The sequence below is a fragment of the Gallinula chloropus genome (assembly GCF_964237585.1).
Source record: "Gallinula chloropus genome assembly, chromosome: 1".
In the NCBI taxonomy this organism is placed as follows: domain Eukaryota; kingdom Metazoa; phylum Chordata; class Aves; order Gruiformes; family Rallidae; genus Gallinula; species Gallinula chloropus.
In genome coordinates, this window is record NC_140085.1 from 128,150,354 (window position 1) to 128,162,638 (window position 12,285).

Sequence of the window (12,285 nt, forward strand, 5' to 3'; positions counted from 1 at the left end):
GCTTGGCCATGTATGGTGGACATGGCAGCAAAGTGGCACCAGCTGGCCACAGGCAGGCTTGTAACCTGAGGGGAGGACATTACCCCAACACAATGCAGCACCCCGTTCTGCAGAGCAGAAGGGGAAATGGGTGCAATGTGGCTGGTGAGGGCTGGGACCTTGAGGGTGCAGGACTTGCTTTGGCCTCTCACCCGACTGCCGGCAGCTGAGATTTAGAACAGCCACATCTCTCCGAAGCTCCCCTGCTTTCAGGCTACTCTGTAGTTAGCAAGCTGATCTCTGTGGTGTTTCTGCATGACTAAGGACAGCTGCAGCAGCATGTCCCAGATGTCCACCTTGTTTTAGTATCACCAAAGCCTCTTCTAGTGCCTGCCCCAGGATAGTTCTCCCAGACAAACATGTTAATATTTATGAACACATTTTATGAAGGTGAATGTCATCAGCATCTGTTTCAGGAAGGAAGGAGAGGCTTTAGAGTAGCTAGGAGTTGCACTGCTGGCTTCTTTTCTTAAAGAAATATTTTTTATTTCTTGAACCAGTTTCAAACCAGATGTTACATATTCCTCTTAAATGTCATCACTGCATCTCAGGACATGCAGTTCCTGAGGGGACAAAGATCATTATAAAAAGAGATAGTTTTTAAAAATAAGAAGGAAAGAGAAAGAAAAGCACGTGGTTTACACGCTGATCAGGCAGAATTTGTAGAAAGAGACAATTTTATTAGCCCACCTTGAGTAAGCTGAGAAAAAAAACCATGAACACTTTGGGATGCGAGGAACTTTCAGATCTGAGAGAGCAGCATGCCAGTGATACATTTGCTTCCCCAAGAAAATGTGTGGCTCAAATACAGTAACCTCAAGCATCTTTTTAACTGTAGGGACATTCAGAAGGCAGCAGCAATTTTAACATGCTATAGGCTAGCCCCTAGAGAAACCTTTTCCACACAGCTTTCCCCTGAGTTTGAAGAATTCACTAAATACTTTCAGGTACTGCTTACATTCCTGGTAGCTTCCTTTTCTCTTCCCCACATCTTCTTGTTATTTTATTAGACTATCCCTCTGTTCTACAGGAGAAGCTGTTCATGTTAATGTGCAAGTGGCAGGGTGTGTGGTCTATCTGAGACCCGAGCAGGCTTTCCTACTCTTGCTTGGCAGTTCCCATGGCAGCATCTGTTAGCTCTCCCTTAGTCTAACGTCTTTCTGATTTACCTCCACTTGCCTCTTCTATTATCTCCTCTTGCCACCAATTTCCTCTTTCCTCGCATCTGACAAGCTGACTAGCACCTTCTGATAGCGACTATCACAGCTCCCCCAGCATCTTCCAGCCCTCGCTGACAGCTGAATAATGCGGTATCCGTCCTGTTTCAGAACTGTCATTCCCACGTAATAATTTTCAGAGAATAAATTTCTCTGATGCCCTTTGTTTCTTTTGCCTCTGCCCCCCGATTCTACGCAGGCAGTTTATGGCTCCTCCAATATTTACTCCCCAGCAATTCATTCTGACTTTGTAAGTGGAAGCACGGAGCTGCGTAAGTTCCACCAGAACCCTGAGCAGTGTATTTGGAGAGGGGGAGGTCTTTGAGGCTCCTGATGGCAAATCATTCTCTCTCCTGACTGACAGGTAGTACTTAGGGCCCGATTTCTGCAGCGCAAACATTTGCATGGCCTGAAAGCAATTTACATAAACATTTGACAACAACTGCTTGGAATTTGCTATGGCTGAAAGCATTCGCCTTGGTAAAGCTAATTCAGTGAAATGCTTGCAGAAAGCCACACTGTTATCTCTCTAGAAAGGATGGGAACTTCCTAATGCTTGGTATTTTTCTTCAAGCCTCATTTTCTTCGGGAATCTCAGCTTTCCCTCAAAACAGAGGTCCATTTTTAAAAGATATTTTTATCAGAAAAAAAAAATTGAAAATGTGATCTATATCCTAAATATTAAAAAAAAACCAACCCACCCCACAACCACAAAGCAAAACCAACCAAAACCCCACCAGCATAATACACTAAGAGGTGTGTATCACTTTAAATTGCATCATTCCGGTAACCAGGCCTGAAACAGCTTAGCCCAGTAAGCTCACAATTGGGAAGAAAATGTATTCAAGCCAATATCACGATTTTTAATGATTCTCAGGCTATTTTTGCAACACCTGACAAACCTGCTCCCCTTTTATAAGTCGGGTATAATTCCTCTGGTGTTTAAAAATAGCAAGACATGAAGCACAGCGTTGTTCCAGTTGGTATGGTTTCCAAACGCATTCACGTGCTTCTGGTTCCTGCAGTTCTGGAAGAAGGGGTGTTTCCTTGCCTCTGCTTGCTTTCTGCCTGCAGTTCCCACTGCCTGTAGTGGCCTTTGTGGAAGCTGTTTCTATCCCACTGGAAAATTACTGACCTGTGTAAAACTGCATGGAACTGAGAGTGTCCCTGAGAAGCCGTGATGCAGCAAAGTCAGCAACCATGTCACAAGGTTAAAGATAGGCCTGCACCTGAGCAGCTCACTGCCTTCACACGCCAGTGGAGACCATCTCTCATCTCAGCTGGGCTCCGCTGCCAATTCTCTGTCCACCCCTCTCACCCATGGGCAGGACTCCCAAGCAACAGCAAGTGATGTTGACTTAGAGAACCACCATGATGTCATGCTGGATTACACGGAGCCACAGGCCGACTGAGGAGGGATGGCACCTCTGGAGAGGTGCTAGTCTGACCTCCTGCTCAGGGCAGGCTCAGCAAGGGCAGGTTACTATGCCCAGCTGTGTTTTAGTTTCTCTATGGGTGCAGACTCCACAGCCCTCTCTCTGGGCAACCTGTGCCAAGGCTTGATAGACTTCACACTAAAGAACTGTCTTCTTGTGTTCAGTAGAACCTCCTGTGTTTCACTTTGCACTCGTTGCCTCTTGTCCTGTCACTGGGCACCACTGAGAAGGGTTTGGCTCCATAATCTTTACTCCCTGATAAATATCATCTGGTGTTAAATATATATATATAGACACATGCACATTATATACACACACACACCCCACCACCACCACCACCATATCAAAATACAATTCAGGTGTTTTTATACATGGAAAAGATCCCACTGAGTCTTCTCCAGGCTGAATTGTGCCATTTCTCCCAGGGTCTCCTTGTATATATACTGTAATGTATACCCACCAACTACTTTACATGCTCAACTGCATCCCTGGAATATTCCAGCTTCTAGATGCTTCTTTATAAAGCATGGGAATTTCCTGATTCATGAGTGTTTTGCATGCTCAAAAGATTTTACAGTGCCGTGATGTCCTTACCTCTGCATCAGCTGCATCCTGGTCAACAGGTAAAGCTGCGCTGTCGGGGTCTTCCCATGTGCCTGAAAAAGCCATGAGAAATGGCTCACATTATTCTTTATGTATTTGATACAACCTCAGTGGCAAAGCTCTAAAGCCAAAGTGACCCGCCCCACACCCCTCCAAGGACTTCAGAGGGGAAGGGGATCCAAAAAATGAGGGAAACCCCATCAGTATCTCATGGGAAAGAGGGGAGATAGGAGGAGAAGGGCAGGGGACAGGCCTGAGATGTGCGACTCATGCTGTTTCCTTAGGTCTGAGCAGGATTTCTGTAGAGAGTCACCCCTTAAAGCGAAGCAAAGCTTCTGATGGCAACTGAGCCCAGGAGCCTGGGCCAGCCAGCCTGCCAAAACATCTAGCAGCAGCTGGACGGGGAGAGGGGAGAGCCCCAGCACTGGGCACAGCAGCACAGCCTGTCCCAAGGAAGGAGAGGGCAGGGGAAGCCCGGGGCACCCCTGCCACCTGAGGGAAAACCAAACGCCTGCTTGAGCTGATCTTCTGAACTGAAAAACGAGAGCAAAGATGAGGGGGGTTCCTGTCTGTTGGGGTGATCAAAGGGTGGCTGATGGCACAAGAGCCCAAAGGAAGTCCCTTCCCACAGCGGGAATGCCAGACCAAGCCACAGCACCTAAAGGTCCCAAACACCCAGGCTGCTCTGGAGACCACAGGGACACTTGCCCCACCAGAGGACAGAAGAGAGTAAAAAGCTGTAGACAATGTCTAGACAGCTTATGTTGTTCTTTCTGTCCTTTCTTTTTTATCCTGGGCTAAAATAGTGATGTAAGGGCAATTAATTTCTGTTTGAGAATGTGTTGGGAAAACAAACTCCCTGAGCATGAGCATGGTTGGACAGCATTTTCTCATGGAGGATGAGGAAGGTGGGCAGTTGACCCCATTTAACACAGAAGGGCTAGGAGGGAAAAAAGGGCACCCTTAGACTGCCTACCTGCAGCTACTGACTTGCTTTAACTTTGGCAGGGTCCTTGGGCATTACAGGACACAACCACTCCCTGCACTCAGGGTTGTTCTGACAGAATCATTGTAAAGCCATTAATTGTACAATCTTGGCTGGCTGCTTCTTTGGGAGTGTTACTTCATTGCACCAAGAGCCCATGAACAAATATTTCCTATCGGTTGAGTAACCTGGGTCAACTCCCAAAATGAAAGGTGCTCCGTAAAGGGCGGAGAGGCTCAAAACCAGAGCGAGCAACACGTCCACCCCTGTCCACCCCAGTGGGATTAAACCTGGGCAAAGGGAAAACTCCTCTGTGTGAACCTGGCAGAGCCAGGATGGAATTACAGATGCCCTTAAACCCACAGCCAGGCCACAGGGCTCTGCCCTGGCCCCTCAGCTGAAGGAGACGTTACTCCAGGAAGCCAAGGTGGAACCACAGGTACATTTCTGCTGTAGCAGAGGTGGAACAGAGACACCTCTGCCTCCAGGCCTTACAGACATGGAGGCCACCAGGTACATGCAGGCAAGGCTGGACTACCTCCCGGAAAGGCATCGTCGTGATCATCACCCTTATCACGGTGATTGTTACTTCTCACAGTGATCCATCATCACTGTGATCATCATCCAGTGGCAGTGGGAACGGGGTGGGGAGGGATGGGATGGAGCTGGGGCATTTGGCACCCTGGCACTCCTGGCTAGTTCGAGCATGCATGGGGAAAGGCACAAACTGCCAGGAAACCCCTTCTCCTCCTCTTCATCCTCTTTTAACTTCCAGTATCTGGCTCTGAGGGCCCCGCATCAGAGGCCTCACTTACTTCTCCCCAGTGGAGAGGCCATGGAGGCTCTTCTGGGGAGCAGAAATGCGGACAGAGGTGCTTGCTCCACCTAACCCCAGTGAAACCCAAGGAACAGTTGCACAAAACGTCACTAAAAGTTCTCCTTGGGAAACCTGGTCCCGATTTTCTCATGTACTACCATGTAAATGGTGGTGTCCCTACCCTGCCCAGCAAAGGGGCAGCGCCTGGTGCTACTGAGGTGCTATCAAAAGTAGTGCCCCACTTCATACAGTATTATCACACTCTGCCTCCTAGTTTCAGCCCCATGTAGATATTTGCAGAATGAAGAAGGCAGCTTTTTTTTTTTTTTGAAGATTTATTTAATTTCCCCCTCACCTGCTTTGACTAATATGTGAGCATCTTGGCATTTCACACTCCCATAGCCATCCCGTGTGTGCTAGTAGTCCTTGAAGAGTGCTTCTGTCTCGTTGCATTTCCAAAATCTCTGTATTTTCTAATCCAAAATTGGACCTGAACAGGACATTATTTCTTCTATCTATCTATCTATCTATCTATCTATCTATCTATCTATCTATCTATCTATCTATCTATCTCATAAAAGTCTTTTGGTATTTAGAAGAAAAAAAAGAGAGAGAGAAAAAAAAGGGGGTTTTTTAAGCTCTGGAAAATGGAGGTGTTTGAAAGTAAGGTTGAAGATGGAAAAACTTGCTAGAAGACAAATGTTGGGGAGAGGCAGCACGCAGGCTCTGAACAAAGCAAGATCTCCACTGAAACTGGAAAATGGGGTTGTTCCATGTTTCCATTTGAACAAATACGCCGCTTTCGTGATGTCAAAATTATTAAGTAAAAAATCCCATATGTACCCCAAATCCCCTTCTTCCTCTGCAGCTATGCAGAACCTTTCTTTCATTTCTCCTCCGAATACCAGTATATTTTTTCTCTTGTTCTCCCTTTCTTAAAAAGAAATGAAGCAGAATAATATTCATAATTCTGTCAAGAAAATGACTTTCGATCCTATTCCCTTTCAGATTATTTCTGTACAGGTCAGCCATAAATCAATCCATTTTTTTCTTTGCAGTAAAGTGGTAAATTGTGGAGTGCTCTGTAGCTGGAAGTGTAATTGTGTAGACATAAAAATCATTTCCATAACCATCCTAGGGATACTTCTCTCAAGATGTGTCTCACTGTCCTTCAGAGCAATAACTGTAGCAACTGAGAATGGAGCAGGGGGAGCCCAAATGTTATTACACATTTACTTCCAGCAGATGTAATAAACTTCAGAGACACCATAGTTGTAACATAAGGGGCACTCTGATGTACTGGAGAAGCTTTAAAGCCATTAAAATAAAAAAACAGACCATTAAAGCTGTTGGGGTGTTTTTCAACTTCTTATTTAGAGTCACAGAGACAGAAGATGGTGGTGGGGTTACTCTGTCTGATGTCTAGTGGCTCTTTTAGAAGACTAAAAAGGCCGTGCTGTCAGGCTGCCTCTTCCATAGGAATGAGGGAAACCAACCCAAGTTGAGCAAACATGTTTTTATGACACTGTGATTTGTAAGACTCATGCTAGGTAATATTAATGGATGTGCTAGCACATTAATGCTATTTAGGTTGTTACCCACTTCTTCCATCTTCTCCCCTCTTACATACAAGAGGATTTGTATTTGGTATCAGAAGGTAAACAGCATAACTTTCAGGGCAGAGTTGAAGATCAACAGCCCAAAGGTGTTTGCTAAAGGAGGACCAGCCTGTGCCCAGCGCAGAAGGAAAGGGCCAGACCTGGACAGAAGGTGAAGTTGAGACGGAGCAGGTAGGGAAGGAGTTGTTGGTTGGCCAGCCTGGCACAGGCACTGCAGCTGCTGCACAGAGCTTGCAAGAAGTGGGGGTTTGCAGCCAGTTCAGGGACTGGGTGCAACTCTTAGAGATGTGCTGCAATACAGGTGGAGTCTCTTCTCTTGCAAAGCAAAGTGCTTTATAAAGGACATGAGATGTGTAGATGAAAGGAGAGTGACACATGCAAGGCAGGCCACATGTGGTACGTTTCTGAAAGATAACCAGAGATGAAGGTGCCCAGCAAAGGGATTTGTTCTTACATACTGCCTGGAGGAAGCAAGTATGGAAATTGGAGTCCTTCAGGATCATCCTGAGTATCTTTTCATGGGTATCTGCTGAGAAAGTATGGGGTTTGCTTATGCCACACTGCCCATGTGTTATTGTGAAGAGGTATGCAAAGGCTGCAGGACCCCTTTGGCCCACCCCTCCTTTACATTGTTGTACAGTGACAATGAAAACCATCACAGGGCACAGGAAAAAATCCCTGCAGCAGGTATTATTCTTCAGTAGAAAGCTATACCGTAGTTTAAATTAGCAAGGTGCTTCTGAACCCTTATTTAAAATGTGTTTGTGCTGACATCCCCAGAAAAGGGTTTCTTTCTTTAATTGCACTGTCAGTGCCGATGCTTTCAGCTAAAACCATCTGGAGTCAGACCTTTTAATAGAAAGTGACAATTTAAATTGCCGCGCTAGCAGCATAAATGGTGCTTAAAGTCGTTACTAACCTGATGTTGCAGTTGGCTCCAGACCAGTTTATTAAAGCAAAAGGTGGAAGGAGTGGGGGAAGACAAAATCCAGTGGTGAATCATTGATTCTTTCAGTACTCACTGTGACAACATTAGCTATGTGGCGGGTCTTTGCCTCTATGACGGAGAAGATGTGTAATCCCATCCTTGCTTTGCACTGAAATCGTGCTAGACCAACCTCGTAGCCTTCTATGATGTCATCACTGTCTGGGTAGATGGAGGGAGAGCAGTGGATGTCATCTATCTTGACTTCAGCAAGGCTTTCGATACTGTCTCCCATGACATCCTGATAGCAAAGCTGAGAGAGCATGGGATAGATGAGTGGATGGTGAGGTGGGTTGAGAACTGGATGTCAAGCAGAGTTCAGAGGGTGGTGATCAATGGAGCAGAGTCTGACTGGAGACATGTGACTAGCGGTGTTCCCCAGGGCTCGGTGTTGGGTCCAGTCCTGTTTAATAACTTCATTGACGAACTTGATGAGGGAACAGCATCCACCCTCAGCAAGTGCCGATGATACAAAGCTGGGAGGAGTGGCTGACACACAGGAACACTGCGCTGCCATCTAGAGAGACCTGGACAGGCTGGAGAGCTGGGCAGGGAGAAACCAGATGAAGTTCAACAAAAGCAAGTGTAGAGTCTTGCACCTGGGGAGGAATAACTGCTTGTGTCAGTACAGGCTGGGGATGGCCTGCTGGAGAAGAGCTCTGTGGAGAAGGACCTGGGGGTCCTGGTAGATGACAGGTTGGCCATGAGCCAGCAGTGTGCCCTGGTGGCTAAGAGAGCCAATGGGATCCTGGGGTGCATCAGGAGGAGTATGGCCAGCAGGTCAAAGGAGGTGAGCCTCCCTGTCTACTCTCCCCTGCTCAGGCCCCACCAGGAGTATTGTGTCCAGTTCTGGATTCCCTGTTATAAAAAGGACAGGGATCTCCTGGAGAGAGTCTAGAGAAGATGATTAAAGGACTGGAGCATCTCCCCTATGAGGAAAGGCTGAATGAACTGGGGCTGTTCAGCCTTGAGAAAAGAAGACTGAGAGGGGATCTGATCAATGTTTATAAATACCTGAAGTGTGGGACACAGGGGGAATCAGCCAGCCCCTTTTCAGTGGTCTGTGGAGACAGGACAAGGGGCAATGGCTGCAAGTTGGAGCACAGGAAGTTCCGCACCAACATGCGGAAGAACTTTTTCACAGTGAGGGTGACAGAGCCCTGGCACAGGCTGCCCAGGGAGGTGGTGGAGTCTCCTTCTCTGGAGATATTTGAGACTCATTTGGACCTGTGCAATATGTCCTAAGGAACCTGCTTTGGCAGGGGGATGGACTCAATGATCTCTGGAGGTGTCTTCCAACCCTTGCGATTCTGTGATTCTGTGAATCAACAGCCTTTGCCTGTGAGCCGGCAGCTCTGATGGGAGGGTTTTTTCCCACGGGACAGGATCCTGATCCCCTCACTCACTGCCGTGGCCCATGGGGTGGGTGTCCTGCTGGGGGGTGGGGAGGTCAACAGGACACCAGCTGCACAGAGCCTGAGCAGGAGGTGTGGGGTAAGGTCCATCCCCCCACATTGCCGGTGCGGAGACGCTCGTTGGGCTCCCCCCTGGGAATACGGCAGGTAATGCCCGGAGGGGCGCGCAGCCCTGTCCCCCACGGGGTCGCACCTCTGCCGGGCTGTGTCTCTCATCCGAGCCGCCATCGGGTCTGGCAGCCCTAGGGAATGAGGGCTTTCCTGAGGGGCTCCCCCAAGCTGCCGGGTGACGGCGGCTCTAACAACGACCCTCGCCGCGGAGCCGAGGCCGGGCCGAGAGGGAGGGAGGGAGGAAGGGAGGGAGGGAGGGAGACTGGGCACCCGTGGGACACGGCGGCGGGAGGCCTGCGGCGGCCGGCCGGCCTTAGCCGGCATCGCCACCTAGCGACGGGGCCCGCGGCCCCGCGGCGGGGCAGGGAGGGTGGCTGGGGGGGGGTGGCTGGATCCGGCGGCCCCGAACGCTGAGGCGGGGAGGCCTCGGGAGCTCAGGAGCCAGCGCGGCAGGCGTTAGGGCACCCCGGCGGGGCTGCCCTCCTCCCCAAACCCTGGCCGCTCGTCCCGCCCGGCGCGGATCGTTGTGGCCTCAGGCAGACAGTCCACTTTTGCCGTGGAAAGGCGCCGTGGCAGCGGGGCTGGTGCCAGGAAGCCGGCGAGAGGTGCGGAGGGCAGAGCAGAGAAGGGCAGGGAAGGGGAAGCTTTGCCTGCGGAGGCTTTCCAGTGCCAGCCGGGCAGCTCCCGCTCCGCGCCCCTTCCGCCTCTTCCCTCCCGGCAGCTCCAATGGACGGGCTCCCAGCAGCGGGAGCATGGCGGGGCGCAACCACCGTCCCCAAGCTGGGAAATCGGCAGGCTTCTCCTCCTCTGCAGACACCTCTCCCCAGAGCTGTCCGAGCGCTGGGGCTGGGTTAGTTGAGGCTGGGTTTGGCGGTCCATCCGGCCTCTGCTGCCAAGGCCACCACACTCTGAGGCAGCCTCCACTGTGCCACGCTTGGGTCAGTCAGGAGGCCTGAACCCGATGTTGGCCAAGCCAGCCAAAACTGAAAAGAACCCCCTGTGATCTCTGTCCCTTGAGCCGGGCACCCCCAAGAGGGAACAGGACTCCTACAGCTCCCCACTGCTGGTGCCGCTAACGGGACCACCGAGTTCAGGTTCCCAAGCCGCTTAGTGCCAAGGAGCCGAGCACCAGCAAGTCTGATGGGGCCTCTGGATATGGGAATTTACTTCATCCTGTGACAGGGAAGAAAGAAAAGCTTCTCTGTGGGGAAGGGACGAAGGGACGTGCTCGGCCAGGGGGTGCACAGTAGGGTTGAAACAGTGTCCTTGGCCCCGCAGGAGCGACCACGCAGCCCGGGAGCAGCCCTGGGCAGCCACACTGCCCAAAACCCACCGAGACAACAAAAGGGTGGATGTGGTGACCTCAGCATTGACTCTCTTCCTCTGCAGGTCCGAAAGATCTAGCGATCCAGCCTCTGGTTAATGCAGGCAGGGCCTTTGGGACTAGCTGTATATTACCTGTTGTAGGCATTACAGCTCATTTTACAGTCTTTAAAAACAAATAAATAAAGAAATACACAGAAAGGGGGCGGAAAGGCTATTTTTTAGGTAATTGAAGCTCTCCTCCAAGAAGCTCCTCTATAATCTGGGCTTGTTTTCAAGTTTCAGATTCAAGATCAAGTTAGTTTTGTTTTAAGTGAGACCTGGGGCACATTGAACAGACATCACTTGCTAGATATATTTACCTCTCAAGCACTGATCTATTTCAGGGGTGTGTGGGTGTGTGTGTGGGTGTGTGGGTGTGTGTGAAGGACATCCCTTACCTTCTCCCACTTGTACTGATTTGAACAGAGATGGTAAAGCAAGTCCTTCCCCTCTCAGAGAAGCCAGGGGCACTGGGAGATGCAACACAGCCAGTGCTGAGCTGCTGGTGTCCCCTTCCCAGCCTCAGTGTCTCCCTTCAGCAGGAAGGAAATCACTTTTTAGCCAGTCCTTTCTGCAGCTGACACCACGCCACCCTCCCACCCCCCCCCCCCCCCAACCTTCCCCCACCCCCTCACCCCCGGCCTTAAGTGACCAAACAGGTAGTTGGGCTGCATTTGGCTGTCAAAAGCTCATTTCCAAAGCTCTCAACTACAAAAAGGGACATGTAGTGAGAAAAGGAGTTGCTCCTCAGCCACTCTTGCAGGGCAAACATCTGTCCCTCCCTCCAGCCAGAGCCAGAGGAGAGGATTAGCTCCTTCCCTGTGCACAGCCATCAGGAGGCCCCACAGCCCAGCACAAGCGATTTGGACTCCTGGGAAGGTGGCCAAATAGGGATCCTACTTGCCAGCCTGGCCAGAGCGGGCACTTCGTGTCACATTACGGGGCAGGTTTTGGCCCATGTTTGCAGGTGAGAGCTGCCTGGCCTCAGCAGCAGAGCTCCATCCCCCCTCCTGCTGTGGACAGGAGCCGATCCTGCCTTCCTTCAGTGGCCCTTTTTAGGCTTGCATGGAAATTCTGGCATGGGGCACCTGGAGTGCAGGCAGTTTGCTTCTCTGCAGCAGCCAGCTTTTCCTGGTGCTTCCCTGGCTCTCAGCCCGCACACGTGAAGCATCTGAACTTGTGGTGACAGCCCCAAGTCCCAGAACTGCTCCAAAAAGAGGAAGGACGGGCTCCCCTTGCTCCACAGCTGCCATGAGGCTGTGTCACCACTCCAGCCAGCCGGCATGGCTTTGCAAGGTGTATGTTGTACTACAGAGAGGTGTGTTGTGTGGCAGCACAGGGTGGTGGGGTGTTTTCTCCCTGCACCTACCCTAGGTTTACTGGGATACTGGTGAGGTGACAGCTTTGGGTGCTGCTGCCAAGAAGCCGGGCGGGTCTGATGGAGAGTGAGCGTTGCTCTGGATGCCTGTAGAGGATTCACACTGCTCCTTGGCAGGGGCTTCCTAGCAAAAGCACCATGTCAAAAGCCTAATGAGTACAGGAACGGAGGTATTCTCTTAGTAGGTCCATGACAGACAAGCAATATGGCATTCCCAATTCCAAATGACATTAAAAGTAGACTAAATATGTAGTATATGAATTTTCTCTGTTGCAACCACTTCTTTATTCTAAGCACTCTCTGCTTCTGCCAGTC